The sequence below is a fragment of the Motacilla alba genome, chromosome 9 (assembly GCF_015832195.1).
Source record: "Motacilla alba alba isolate MOTALB_02 chromosome 9, Motacilla_alba_V1.0_pri, whole genome shotgun sequence".
In the NCBI taxonomy this organism is placed as follows: Eukaryota; Metazoa; Chordata; class Aves; order Passeriformes; family Motacillidae; genus Motacilla; species Motacilla alba.
Window position 1 is genome coordinate 2669290 of NC_052024.1, and position 15034 is coordinate 2684323.

The 15034-nt window shown below is 47.3% G+C and overlaps 1 protein-coding gene across 3 annotated transcripts in view; it reads left to right on the forward strand.

Moving 5' to 3' along the window:
• Positions 1 to 15034, forward strand: part of ARHGEF4 (Rho guanine nucleotide exchange factor 4) — a 227025-nt gene that overhangs the window by 181243 nt on the left and 30748 nt on the right. The window contains exon 1 of one of the 3 annotated variants that reach the window (XM_038146007.1): positions 1588 to 5414. The exons of the other annotated variants lie outside the window; for them this stretch is intronic. The gene's annotated coding sequence lies outside the window, so the exon portion shown is untranslated. Of the gene's footprint in view, positions 1 to 1587; positions 5415 to 15034 lie in introns of those variants that run through there. 3 annotated transcript variants of the gene reach the window in all.

The window sequence follows — 15034 nt, forward strand, 5'->3', positions numbered from 1 at the left end:
TGTCATCCACTGAACATCCTCTCATCCTGGATTCTTTTTTAAAAGATGCATTTGAAATGGTTCATCACACCAGTGTTATAGATAGAAGTATTTTTATCACCCAGTTAAAAAAATTAAAATCAACAGAAGCTTCTTCCCTAAGAAGTTCTTCATCAGTTCTCTATAATGGAAAGGGTAGTAATAATTAGGTGATTTTTATGTCAAAGAGAAGTTGAAAGGGGAAAAAATCCAGTCCTGTGGACTCAGGTGAAAGTGGCTGTTGCAACATTAAATGTTTCTGGATGTGCTGAACGTGTTCTCTTCCTCTGCAGTTTAATGCCCAGCATTCCAACAGCCAGTGATGCCACCCAGAGGGACAGGGAAATTCACATTTGTGTCTGTGCCTTCAGTGTGCAACAAGAGAGAGGAAAGCTGCCTCAGAAGGTATCCTCTTTAGGAATAGCTTAGGGAAACTTGTAAAGGAGTTCACATTTGCTGTGATTTGCGCACACAGAGCCAGCAAACCTTGGAGCTGCCTGCCTGGTGTGTCCATGAGCTCTGCCCTGAGCAGGCAGCTGGGGCAGGAGCTGTCTGTGTGTCAGCTGGGCCCAATCCAGACTCCAGTTCTAGCACTTCTGTTTTGTTAATATTTAGATAATATCCTTTTCACCTTGTTGGAGGCAGAGTTTTGATATATGACTCAGTAAGAGCTCTTCTTCTGTCTATGGATATTCAGAGCATGGTTTATTAGTGCCCACAATATTAATGTATCTTTGCCTTTAAGAGGAGTTGAATTGTGTTGTTCTTGTGCTTGTAGCAAGCACATTCCTATTAGTGACAAGCCAAGAATAGGAAGTCCTGGAAATGTGCTCCAGCATGGTGTGCAGCGTTCTACTTGGAGCTTTGCTTTCCAAGTCTGCTCAGCAGGAGACAGGGGAAAGGTGCTGAAGGTGGGGCTGGTCCCCCATAGCACTGCTCTTGGTGTCCTTGCTGTGGGAAAGGAGCTCTTTGCTTTCCCAGCGTGATGGATCCAGGTTCATTGCTTGTCTGTTCAGTTATTTGTCCCTGTTCTACTGGTACACCTGTGCTGCTTTTTGCAGTTCTTATTTCTTCACATTTATGTGTGTGTGCGCCTTGCAGTTCCCAGTACAGCTGTTATTTTGTATTTGCTGGGATGCCCCGAAAAAGGCAGGAATGATGCATCTGACGCCATGTTCTCAGAAGGATAATTTATTACTTTGTTATACTATATTATATTAAAGAATACTAAACTATACTAAAGAATACAGAAAGGACACTTACTGAAGGATAAAAAGATAATAATGAAAACTCCTGACTCTCTCCAGAGTCCCGACACAGCTTGGCCCTGATTGGCCAAAGAGTGAAAACAACTCCCAGCAGAATGCAATGAAACAATCACCTGTGGGTAAACAATCTCCAAACACATTCCACATGAGCACAACACAGGAGAAGCAAATGAGATGAGAATTGTTTTCCTTTTCTCTGAGGCTTCTCAGCTTCCCAGGAGAAAAATCCTGGGCAAAGGGATTTTTTCAGAGAATGTGAATGCCACACTGTTACAATATTGAAACACCCTTTTCACTGGTAGACACTGGGTTTGTCTGTGTACTCCTGGACTCCTAAAAATCACACCTAAAGCAGTCTTCAAAAGCGTAGGCCTTGTGTGCTGCATGGGGATGAGTACGGACAGGGCAATATTTAGCATCATTTTGATGAAAAATGAAGGCATGTCTTTTGTTTTCTATTTTATCTAATATTAGACTGAGGGGTTCTTGAACAGCTCATTCCCTGAAGTCTTGGTCACTGAGCAGCTTCTGGAATTGCAGCAGGGCTTTGTGTGTGTCCAGGCCTTTGAGGCTGGGATGTGCTCACTTCTTAGTCTCTTTGAGTGGCAGCATTATTCCCAAGGTGCAGTCCTGGCTGAGGATGGCTCTTAGAAGAATGAGTCAAAGGAAATTATTACAATTGCAAATTAGATTCCAGTGGAGATTGTGCAACAATTATTTGAAATGTGCTCCCTCAGTGATAGTTATACAAAGTGAGCCCTGCTGTATTACAAGCCACGAGGTAAAACTTCCAGCTATTTCATCTCTTGCTGTTGCCACCTACCACAGAAGCATGTCTGCTCAGTGAGGAATAAGAATGAGGCTTTATTTCCATGATGGAAAAATGCCACATGATGTTTAGCAGAGTGCAGCAGTAGCTGGAGAGCCCCCCCAGTGCAAACACTTGGAGTTACCATGGAAGTGACTCCCCCATTCAGAGTCTCTGCCCCAGACCTTGTGAGGGGATTCCCTGTGTGGGGGTGGAAACAAAAGCCAGGTCACAGCTAGAGTCACTCTGCAGCTTTTGTCCTTGTCCAGTTTCTCTTCACTGAGGGGTCAGAAGGGTGAACACCACTTAACATTAATTGTGCAATGCTCCAAGATGAGGCAAATATGTTATTTGTGCCCAGGCAATGCAGTGCAGGGGGGCACTTGGGTCTGCACATCAGAAGAGCAAAGGAACATAGCTGGGGCTTGGGGAGTTTCTTAGATACCACAGAGTTAGATGAAAATGTACTTTTCACTACAATTTTGTACTTTTTTCCCCCTGCAATTTCTTTCTGCCATCAGTTTCCCCTGGACTTCTTTTTCTAGGGGGCTCAGAGCAGTGTCCAGAAAGTGAACTGCTTTCCCCATTCAGATGTCTTCAGACAGACTTTCTGTGCTTTCACCTCCAAATGTTCATAAGTGGCAAAGATTCCAGGAGCCTAGTGGAGAATTCTATCATGGATTTTAGAAACGACCCCATACCTTGCAATACCAACAGTGTAGTTCTGCTAGCCTTGTTGAATCACTGGAGTTTATCCATTTCTTTTCAGTGTAACTAGGTGCTTACAGAAGATAGTAGTTGCTGGGCAGGTTTCAGAGAAGTGGGTGTGATCATGCTCTCCATTCACCATAATTAGCTTCTCCTGAAGATCTACATCCCACCCAAATCCTGCTTGGTGGCTTATGCCCAAACTCAATCAGGCATAAAAAGCCTTCAAAGCCAGACAAGATTTGCAGAATGCCCAGGAGTTGAACAATGCAATGATGCGAGTCAACTGTGGACTTTAAGAACTCTCAGGAAATTGAAGTATGCAAGCTTTGAAGTGTTCTGCTGTGGTGCACATGGCAGGGAGTAATAGTTTTTTAAAGCTTATCAGCTTTAAAGCTGGTTATCAGTCACTGCAGGCCAAAACCTCAAGTACAGTGAGCTTGGGCAGCCTGTGGATCTAGCAGTTTGCTCTGTTCGTGGGGTTTTCCTACAGGTCTTGAAGCTGCATTGAGAGCACAAGACCTCATCTTCCACATCATTCTCCTTGTTCTACATTTAGGCTCAAGACAAGGAGATTTGTAGGACCTTTGTGTTCAGGAAGAAGGAACTGAAATAATTCTTAATTTGATTTTATTGTGACTAAGAAAGACAGCTATCTTAAACATTGCAGAAGCACAAGGAGACAATGGACATTTTGACTGCCCTTTCTGTATAGCCCCTGCTGAGGTTGGTGCAATTTGGGGGAAAAACCTCCAAAATTAAAGGAAAGTACCAGTAGCGATAACTCTTAAACCTTTCCCTATTTAAATATCTTACCTGCTGTTTTTCAGGAGCTGTACAGATCCCCAAGAAACATTATGGGCATTGATGTGCTAACACCTGAAAAATCTAGCTTTTTTGTTAGTTTGTGTCTCAGTTGTGAGAGAAGCTGAGAGTGTTCCATTCGTACCCATGTTGCGTGGCTGCTCCCACATGGCCCTTCCCAGAGATGGAGGCTACCTGAGGTGTTTAGCAGTTGGGGTGTTTAGGGGGGACAACCTTGTGTTCTGGTTCCAGCTCCAAGGAATGTGTATGGCCATGCTGGAAATGTGTGTGCAAAGTGCAGAGTCATCCTCTTGGATAACCCCATCCTCCATCTGCAGCTCCACACACAGCTCCAATCTCACCCAGCCCTAAATCCAATGTCTGGATTGAGCTCATTTTGGTATCAGGATTGTTGGATTTGTATCCCTCAGTTTCACGAGGGGGAATGTGTGGTGTAAGTGAGAACTGGAAGATGTGAAGCTGCCTCCTGTCAATGAAGGATCTGAATTCTGAGTCCTCCTCCTCCTCTCCTGGGAAGTGATTGCTGCTGGCTGTGGAGGAAGAGGTGGGCTCTGCTTTGCTGGCTAGAGGAAACAAAAGGGCTGCAGTGGAAGAGCCTGTGCTGGGTGTTCTCCAAGATCTATCCCTGATCCTTCCAAGCAGGAGTGCCTTTTCCCTCTGTTCCTGGCCCAGCACGGGTGGGAGATGTGCTTAGTTGGGGCATCCGTGAGTGCAGCCGAGGCAGGGAGGCTTGGTGCTCGGTGAACTTTGCAGTCCAGCAGCAAAAGCTAAACTATAAAAGCACATTTAGGGCTCTGCAGAGCTGAATAGGGGTTTTCTGATTGCAGAGATGTGGAGATTTGCAGTGACTCAGGCCCACGGAGCCGTTTGCAGAGGGAGCCAAGTCCTTTAGACTTTCTGGCTCCAGGATGCTGCCAGGAAGCGAAGGGCAGAGCCCAGCAGAAGCTGCTTCTCCCAGGGCTGAATCTCCCATCCCTCTGCCAACACCCCGCACCTGTTGCTCGCTCAGGTGTGCGGGAAGCCGCCCGTGCCCTCACCCGAGCAGGGCGTTCGCCTTCTGGCCGGACTCGCCTCTTGCTGGCCCGCTCTTAGTGCGGGTGGGAGGATTTAGACAAGCACTCGCCTAATCCCGCGCTGACCCTCCTTAAGCGGCTCCCGCCCAGCCGGGGCTGCGCCGCGTTGCCAAGGCCCGGTGTATCCTGGAGACGGAGCGCAGCGAATCGCGGCGCCGCTCTCTGCCGAGCCGACATCGCAGCCGGATTGCGGAGCTCCGCCACAAGGAACCCGATGTCCTCCTCCTGCTGGAGCGATGGCGACGGCTCCCTGGGCACAGGGGACGCGGAACGCCGGGGATCTGCTGACGAGCTGGCCCTGAGCTGAGGGGGCGTTCGGCACACGGGCTGCGGCTGTGCCGAGCCCTTTAGACTTCTGCTTCTGCGAGCTGCAAGCAGCTTTTGTTCACAGCCCTCTGCCCATCCTGCCCTGGCAGGCACTTAGGCTTTTTTATTCCTTTTTTTTTTTTTTTTTTTTTTTTTTTTTTTTTCCTCCTGGGGGCTGAAGCCATGGCAAAGGTCCCCGACAGAAGCAGGCACAAATGGAGTGCACTTCACACTTTCCTCCGCTGCAACATGAACCCGGAGACCCAGCGGGTAGTGGTCTTTGTCATCCTGCTCTTCCTCATCATCGTCAACGTGGTGCTGATGTTTCTTTTGGCATTTCACTGAAGAAGGACTGCCGGTAGTGGTGTGGTGCATGGGGCTTTCCAGGACTGGGCAACAAATCAGCAGGTCAGCTTGTCGTTGTCTGCCTCTGGTCTGCTTGTCTGCTGTTACGGTGACTGTGTGTCTCAGAGTATTCCTCCCGTGTTTTTTAATCATCAGCTCCTTCCCCACCCTGCTCCCCTCACTCTCCTCCTGTCATCACTTGTGCCTTGGGCTTTGGATCCCAGGTAAACAAGAGAAAGGGAGAGAGATAACAGAGCCAACTTGCTTAATCATAACCTCTCCGTGGCACTAATCAGCCTTGGTTCCTAGCCATGACGATTCCGTGCCTGCACATAGCACTTCTGAGCCCTGGAGAAGCCCGAAGTGGTGCTGCTTTGTTTGCAGAGGGACAGCCATCCTGTAAGGAGCCCTTCCACAAGGACCAGCTACATGTAAACACCTGCTGTAAAAGCTGAAGCCTGTAACACCTCCGCTGCTCTGTCACTGTGAGCGCTGTGCTGTGCTGTGCTGTGCCATGAGTAATGCCCAGTTAGCCAAAGAGATTGATTAATAGAGTCCATCACAAATTCAGGCTGAATAATCGCTGCAGCAGTGTGGAAGAAGGGTTTTGTTGGCTTTAATCCCATTTCCTTTATGATACCTCAGTGCTTATCAGCTGTATGTATCAAAATGGCTGGCACAGCCACGGCACAGGACACTGACTGCAGGCCACTGGCTCCTGACAGGCTGGGGCAACCATGCCCAGCAGGGCAGCAGCTCCAGGAGAGCTCCTGGGGAAGGGTGTGAGGGAAGAGCAGTGAGGCAGCCTGCCCCATGCAGGCCTGCTCACCTCTGTGATGTTACCAGCAGCCCTGCACATCACAGCACGTCCACACCTGGCATTGGCACCCCAATGGAGCAACCCTCGACTTGATGGCATTGAAGGAGACCCATCCCTGGAGGAAGATGGACTGGAAAGGAAGGCACAGTGCACTGTTCTTAATGACACTGCTTGCTTTTGTGCAGAAGACTGCAAAAGATGCAAGCCCTTAAAATTCAGCAGGATCCTTCATTTTGTGCGTTAGGTAATCTGCAATTTAAGTGCAGCTTTCACAAGGGCAGTGTGTTTGCTGGCACTAATGGTTGAGGCTACTGCAGTTCTTTCAGACCTGAATATCTATAGCTCCTGGAGTCTGATCTGGTGTTGAGAAAGGCAGGATGGTGGTGGTGTCTCTGTCATCATGAGTGATGTACTCTGTATCAGTTATTTATGTGATTGTGTAATACATTAGTGTCGTACAAAACCGCATCACTATAGTACACAAAGAATGGAATTTGTACCTGTGGAGCTCCTTTCTGTCACACCTGAGGTGCAGAACACCTTTTCCCTGAGAGAGGACTCTCTCTTGCAGTTCTGGGTGTGGGGCAACAGCAGGCCCCAGCCCCCTGCAGTTCTCTGGGAATCTCTTATGCAGATGAACAGTTTCAAATTATTAAAGATCTCAAACAAGGCTATAAATTCTATTATCTAGCTATTGTGATAATAGCCACCAAAGCCATCCAGTCTATGTCATTTTCTGAAGTCACTATTAACAAAAACGAAAGCTAACTACAGCTCACAACTTGGCTTTCAAACAAATCTGTTTTCTCTCGCCTCTAAACTTTACCGAGGTCTTAGTTTCAGCTGGAATCAGAACTGAATGACATAAGGTGGAAAAAGGATTGTTTCCTACAAAGGACAAGTGAGTGATGGGAAAGTATGCCTCAGTCTTCAAATGGCACACAAGGGCACAAAGTATGGCTTTGGGCTCATAGGTGTCAGTGACAGAAAGCTTTTGGCAGCTGCCTCTAGGGGCAAATCCTGTACAAGGTTTGAGCAGGTTCTGAAAGTGCTTGAGGTTCAGAAGCTCCCACCCCTTGTCAGTGGGAGCAGTGAGAGGCCTCAGCATCGTGCCAGCCCCTGCACTGAGTTTGGACTGCCAGTTATTGCTGTTGTGCCTGCTCTGTATCTTGAAATACTGCAAAAACCCCTGATGTTAGATGAGAAGAGCAGTTATTCACAGGGCCTGCATCCACTCCTCTGAAGAGGAGCTGGAGATGGGCTCCATTCATAATCCCAGGGTTTGGCTCAGCATGCGGAGGCCGTGTGGGGCAGCTGGGAAGCTGAGCACATGTGTCTGCCAGCCTAGGCTGAGCCTGGATTCACCCAGTGACTCATGCTCTTCAGCTCGGTGCCATGTCCCTGAAATGTTCCTTCTGTCACTGAACTGGAGACTGTTGCTTCCTGTTCCACTCTGCCTAGGAAGGGACTTCATGGAAGTTTTTCAGGAACTTTTTTTTATTAAGTGTCCTGTAAAATTGGTTAGCATGGAGCTGGTCTTGTGGTGATGGAGTAATTCACCCTCTGCTACTGTTGCGTGTTCAGTTTGGGGATGCCTTATTCCTGCTGCTTGCTGGAGGGCTCCGCTAGGTTGGGAATATCAAACCTGGGAAGGCCTAGGAATGCTGTGAGTTTGGGCAGTCAATGCCTCTGGGGTGCTGAGCTGTCATGCTGCTTCCTGCAGGAAGCATTGCAGTTGCTGATGGAAAGTGCCCCAGCTTTCCCCAGCAGCAGAAGACCTGCTAGAGAACTAAAGGGAAGAATTGTTTCTTTCAAGGGCTCTGGGGAGTGCAGGACAGTGAGGAAGAAAAGTAAGTTATGGGAAAGGGTAATATGCCCTCTGGTGAAATTGCCTTCCCCTTCCCTGCTTGGGGCAATTTGCATTACTCCTGCTTAGGACAATTTTGTACCAGAAGAATTGGGAGAAAAAAAAGTAGAATTGGTCTTGCATTTAAAAATTCTGGTAAGAAAAATATCAAGATTACCGAAAACCCTTTGGAAATATGTGTTCCAGTGCTGCCTGCCACAGGTGTTAGCTTGGGTTGCTATGAGCCTGGGAACAATTTTCCACTTAATGTTTGGTGAATTTTAACTTCCTCTTTCCAATGCTTGTCTAAATTCTTGATACCTGGCTAATCCTGAAGCATCTGTGTCAAGTTTTGTTATGGGGACATCAAGTGTTTTCCTCCTTCCTCAGCTTCCCCTACAGCTGTATACATTCAGCTGGAAGCTGCAGTTGACCAGTAAGTGTTAATCAGCCTGGTGTTATTTGTGACTCACTCAGTCCTGCCTCACATCTTGGCTGAAGAAGCTGCAATGGCCAAAAAATCCCAGGAAAAATAGAGCTGGTGAAGGACCCCTGAATTGTGTGCAGAAGCTGTAGATAGTGATAGGACAGTGGGGAAGGAGAGCTCTGGGGGGGAGGGAAGAGGCTCTGACATTTCTGGTGGGTTTTCTAGTTTGCTCTCAGTGCACTTATTTGCCTGGAGAGCTGGGTGCTCTGCAGAAGGGCTGGGACTGCCTTCCCTGCTGTCACCTGAACACCAGGCCCTGCCCTGGCACGGGGACCACAGCCCTGGGAGGGAGCAGCACTGCCAGGGCAGGGGGGCAAGGCAGCTGGGGAGCCCTGTGCCCCCTGCTCCCTGGTGCCCACTGCTCCCTGCTCCTGCTGTGGAGCAGTGGTGCTCTGTGAGACAGGGACAGGGATGTGCCCTGAGCCTTGCAGGGACAGAGACATGCTGTGCCTCCTGCATGGGAGAAGTCCCCCAGAACATTTGACAGGCAAGAGCTCTGCTTCTCCTCTGCTTTGAGCCGTGTGAGAACAAAGAGCATCTGTGAACAGGAGGAGACCAAGACATTGTTTCCAAAGGGAGGTCTGGGCTTTAGATTATATCTTTGCTTAATTTCTTCTCCCAGGCTAAACTCATTTCTGTGGTGATATGTGGTATCTGCTGTCTTTGTGATTTATTCTTGGAATCCAAGGCACGGGCTGGCCAGATAAGAAACAAAGTAAGCACTTAGGATGATACCATCAACAATTACTTTTGATTATTCCTTCCAGTATTTTGATTTAAAAGAAAATAAAAAATTACCACACAACAAAAGAAACCACATTATACAGGTTAAAGAAAGGTTTTTAGAGGGAGAGGACTTGTTATTGATGCTGTCACTGGCCTTGTCAACTACAGAGTGTGCTGCAAACTGGAATAAAATTATGTCTTATATGAATCTTTGTATGTGTTCTTTGGCCAGGATTACTCCAGGCATGACTGTTGGTGTCACATACAGTATGCCCACTCTGTGTCTGCATTTGGCAGTGGCAGAGTTAGAACTCAAAGAGGTGGTGTGGACCTGTCTCACACCACAGTGGCTTTCCCTGTCCTGTCCCTGTGCATGCAAGCTTTCTGCATTTGTATTGATAAATGTGATAACTCACCTGTTGGAGGTGCTAAAAGAAAAATATCTCCCCAAGTACCAAGAGAGCGTTGGTCAACCTTTCAGCAGAGGAGTCAGCCAGGTGTGAAGGACCACAGAGAGGGAAATTTGGGAGTTTGCTCTCCTCTCCAGGAGATCTGGCCCCTCTGGAGCAAGGGGATGGTACTGGGCTCTCATCCCACCCATCCTCCTGCAGCACAGAGGTCCTGCCCTGTCTTCCCCTTCTCCCTCCCTGGAGAGAGACCCTAGCACAGCCCCTTCCAGCATGCTTCCCCCTCCAGAGAGCACCAGTTTCACTCTGGACACCTGAATCTCTGCTGTCCTTAGTGGCAAAGCAGGTGGCTTGGGAAACAAGGGCTGCCTTTAGCCTCTGTCCTTCCTGCAGCCCCTCCTGCCCAGAGCTGGGCAAAGCCAAGGTGACAAAAAGCTCCAAAGCCAAGGGCATGGAGCAAACCACACAGGGCCCACACCTGGAAACCTTGTGCTTGTCCAGTGCTGTGTCCCTTTGGGATATCAGCTCAGGAATGGGATCAGTTGCTGTCTCCTGCTAAGCTGGGCTGGTTTGTAGTGGCCACTGTGCAGTGGCAGTACCTGAGTGGTTTTGTGCTGCTATGACTCTAAGCTGCACAGGCACAGCCAGGCTCCACTGCTTGTGCTTGTTCTCAACCATGATCTGGCATGTCTGGTATCTGCAGTGCTGTGGAAAATGTTACATGGAAATAAAACCACTGGATATAGGCATTGTGTGAATCCAAGCAGCTACATGGAGATCTCTCAGCAGCCCAACTCAGCTTTCCTCACCTCAGCAGATGAAATGGTTCCAGCAGGAGATTAGGGAAAGACAGGCTGCTAAGGAATCATGGCTTGGTATTTTTAGCGTCCCAGTTCACACCTGTAGTGCCCAGGAGCCAGCACTTGTTATAATAAGCATAATCTAATTACAAAGTGAGGAGATCTGCCCTGGATGCCAAGAGAGGAGTGCTGGGAATGGCAGGAGCCCATTGCTGCCTGCCCTACCAGGACGTGCTCAGCTGAAACTGAGCTGCCTCTGCAAAACCACTTTGTCCTGCTGGAAAGCCATGGCCAGGATCACTCCAGGCATGACTCTTATGTCAGGGCTGTGCAGGGAGTCAGTGGGACAGGAATGAGCACTAGTGCACAGCAGGTGTGGGATTTCCTACCTGGACAAAGGCGTGTCCTGCAGGAGGAGCAGCAGCTGCTTTGGTCTCCTGTAGTTAGAGGACTTGTTTGCAACATGGTCTTGGAAACAGGAGTGTGGTTCTGGATGGAGGCCTTAGCTTTGTTTAGGCCATTAAATCTCCTCATGCAGATGATGTGGATGTGAGGCAAATGAAGAAAATGGGTATATTCAAAAGCAGAATAGTACAGGGCCTCAGAAGATCCCAGGAAGCTGCTGCTTCCTGAATGTCTCCTTTACCTTGCACAGGACACTTCCAATAGGAAAAGGTGTTTTTTTCTAGGGTGTACATTACTTGAAATACCTTCTGTAAGGACTGCAAAAGAAATGACTCATTTTTACATTTACAGATACTAACCAAAAACAAAGGCTTAGGCAGCCTCCTTTGCCTGACAGTGAGACATTATCAAGGTCTTTTTTTTCTTCTTCTCCTCTGTCTGTTATTCAGATTTTCCTCTGCCCCATTTTCAAACAATAGGAAAAACAGCATTTCTTAGTTCTGTGAAGAAAGGATCTAGCCCAGTGTGCGTACCATGGGAAAGAGATCACCAGACAGGGGATGGGTGGTGGTAGTGGTGGAAGTTATAAGTTTTATGTCACCAAAACCCTGCAGGGTTTCTCTCTCAGGAAAAAAATAGGAAAGAAAATTCTGAACTGTGCATGGTCCTTTGAGTCAGGGAGAACATCTTAGAGCCACGTCATGGAAATTGATAAACAATCTGTGTTCGCCCAGCACTCCTGCCAGCACCTGCCACTGCTGTACAGACTTTGGCACTGTCTAATGCAAGGGAGATGTTTTCACAGAGGAGATAGGAGCAATAAAAATGATTTCAGCATGTTTTTTGCAGTGTGTTCCATTGCAATTAACTCATGCACACACATGAAAAGGGAAGCCATGAACTCTGTTTGGGGCTTGATGCTGATGTTTGGATGATTCAGAGGGGTTTGTTAGCAATGCAATTTGTATCTGCTTTTAAATGTTGTCTTTAACATTATTTGTAAAACAAATTTAGATTAATTTGCCTTCAAGCTATAAGTGATTCCATAACTTGCTGTATCTTTTGGGAGAAGAGTCATCAGCAGGCAGAGAGCCTGTGACCTGCATGGCTCCTTTTCCTTTCCTTCTTCAAGGAGCCAGGATGCAGCATTTATCCTCAATAAATCTCTGTGGCAGAATAGCTACAGCTGAACTGGTTTCGATACATTATCCTGAGGGATCTGTGGAGTATATTCCTCATTTGTGCAAAGAAATAATGATGAAAGAGAAAGCAAAATAGGAGGTAGATAGGAAAGACTGCAGAATTAAGACATGAGAGAAGTGGTGGAAGCAGAAGCTGTCCTGCAGAGAGGGAAAAGGAGAGGAAACATCCCAGGCAAATGTGCTGATGGGAGTGCACAGAGGAAGGGTAGTCCTGCAGCTGCAGCAAAAGGAGAATGGGGAAAACGTAAGTGACAGACAAATGTGTTGATGTAGCATTAAATATAATTTTCTGATGAAAATAGTTTCTACTTGGGTTTCTGAGAAATGGCAGTGTAAAAAAGATGCAACAGCAATCACTCTTAAATGTGTGAACAACCAAACAGAAGCATTCTGGGCCATTTCCATTCCCAGGTTGCACAGTTTAAAGCAGGGCATCAGAAAATGCAAAAATTGTGGTAACCAGCTTTGCTTCATCCTCTGCAGTGAGTGTAGACTTCAAAACTCTTGGTGAGGTCAAGTGAGGAGTCAGGCAGTCTGACACAATTTTCATCTACAGCCAAACTGGAACAAGAAACTACAAACTTTGTAGATGTGTGAGCCCTAGGTCAGAGTCTTGTTCCAACCTGAGCGTTCAAACCCAGGCCTTGCATCTCTCCAGTCTTTGAAACCAAGGAAAGTAGGAGAAGGGTACATGGACAATTTCCAGGTGCTGTTCTGGCAGCATCTGGGCTGGCTGGGGTGAGGGGTGGGAGAGGAGTGCCTGAGCCAAAAGTTAGAGATCTTAAACCACTTTTAAGCCTGAGAGTATTTCAAGCTCCTTAAGCCACTTTAAGGCTTTAGATGGGTTTAAAATGCTTAAAACACTGTAGGGCCTTAGATGAGTTTAAGCTGTTTAAGCTGATTTAGAGCTTTGGAATTACTTAAGTTTTGTATCTTTAAGGAGGTTTTGAGGTCCTTTGAGCTCTTAATTACAAAGGGCTTTTTAGACGTTTTTAGTGAGGATGTGGCACGTGCCTGCTCCTGTGACCTGTGTTCAGGGACTCTTTCTCCCAGGCAGTATCTGGACAGCCAGGTTTCCCTGGCTACACTTTCATCCTCCTTTCTGGAGGAGAGAAAAGCATGCCAGGAGTCAGACATCCATGTGTAGGGATGGATGGCTGCTCCAGATGTGTGTCCCTGGTGAGGGTTGCTGGTGTAGGATGGAGTGTGTGGGATCTGCTCTATTGAATGTGTGGAAGTGCTGAGGAGTCCCAGCCAGGAGAGGAACAGCCCTACCCCAGGGGACATCCTAATGTCCCTGTGATTACTGTGCTGGCAGCTGCTGATTTTCCACCTGAATGCCAGTGTTGCTGTACCTCATGGGATGTAGCTGTGCCTGCCAGCTTAACAGTTCCAGGGCTTGCTGATTTTAAGTACCTGTGGGTAATACAGATAATCAGCATTTCTTTCCTTCTGTGCTTTTCACTACCCTCATGTCCTAATGCTCTGTGAGATAAATGTTGCCACCCTAATGCCCAGGTCTGTAGGGCCAGCCAGTGACACTTTTACCTGTGACTTGCAAGCCAGGCATGGCCTGGCTCTTTGCCTTGTGTGCCTTCCCAGGTGTGTTTAAGGTCCTTGATGGGCTGTATCCAGACAGGATGTGTTTAAATGTCCTTGAAGGACTTACATTTACTTAATCTTTTTTAAAATCACCTCTGTGTTGGGCTGTGGGGCTTCCTGTGGCGCAGCTTAATTATGCATCACGGGGAAAAGGTCCTGCTTTTGTCCCAAGCTTCTTGCCTGGTGGTTTCACTGGGCACCCAGCAGCCTGGATTAGAAATAACCTCTTTGTGAGCCTTCAGCTCATGGCAAACTCCATCCGCCTGTCTCTGTTGCAGCTTCAAGGTCTGTTTAGCTTGTGCTGGCCTAGAAACTCTTCCCATGTTTGATTCATGCTGCTCTTTGTGCGTTGCCTGCTTCTCGTCTCTCTTTCTGAGTCATTCCTGATATTTGGGCTTCTGACCCTGATGGGGAGGGCTGATGTTTTCCTAAATGAGTCTGCAAAGCCCTTCCTGAGGAGCAGCTCATTTAGTCAGCCACTTGTGTTAGATATTGTTTGTGTTACTTTTGAATTTCTGTTGCCATTTTGTCACCTTGTCACTCAGCGTTGTATCTACTTGTTTAGAAAGAGTGAAAATACATTTCACTTATGCCAGAAAATAAATGTGTTATATACAGAAGTTTCAACAAATGTCCTCTGGCAAATTGTTTGACAGGTTAAAATGGAAGCTGCTTTTCACCTTTACTGACTGTACATGTTATCAGCTACTGCAATGTGCAGCTATAAAATGTGACACACACAGAACCAGAACCTGTTGCAGAGTTACCTAAAGGCTTGAGAAGGGCTTTGCTCCTGGATTTTCCTTATGCCAAAACATAGGGATCTTGGTTCCCCAAATTAGCAGGCTCCCTTGACAGATAGGCCATGGGAGAGTGATGGTTGGGGTCCTGAGGGCACTGCCAGGGTCAAGGTGATTTAGGTGTGTAGCATTCACATTCTCTGGAAAATCCCTTTGCCCAGGATTTTTCTCCTGGGAAGCTGAGAAGCCTCAGAGAAAAGGAGAACAATTCTTATCTCATTTGCTTCTCCTGTGCTGTGCTCATGTGGAATGTGTTTGGGGATTGTTTACCCACAGGTGATTGTTCCATTGCATTCTGCTGGGAGTTGTTTTCACTCTTTGGCCAATCAGGGCCAAGCTGTGTCGGGACCCTGGAGAGAGTCAGGAGTTTTCATTATTAGCTTTTTAGCCTTCAGTAAGTGTCCTTTCTGTATTCTTTAGTATAGTTTAGTTTTGTATTCTTTAATATAATGTAGTATCATAAAGTAATAAATTAGCCTTCTGAGAACATGGAGTCAGATGCATCATTCCTGCCTTCATTGGGGCATTCCCTGCAAATACAATATAGGTGTCCTCCTCAGCTGCAGGTAACTGTCCCCTCTCCGTCAT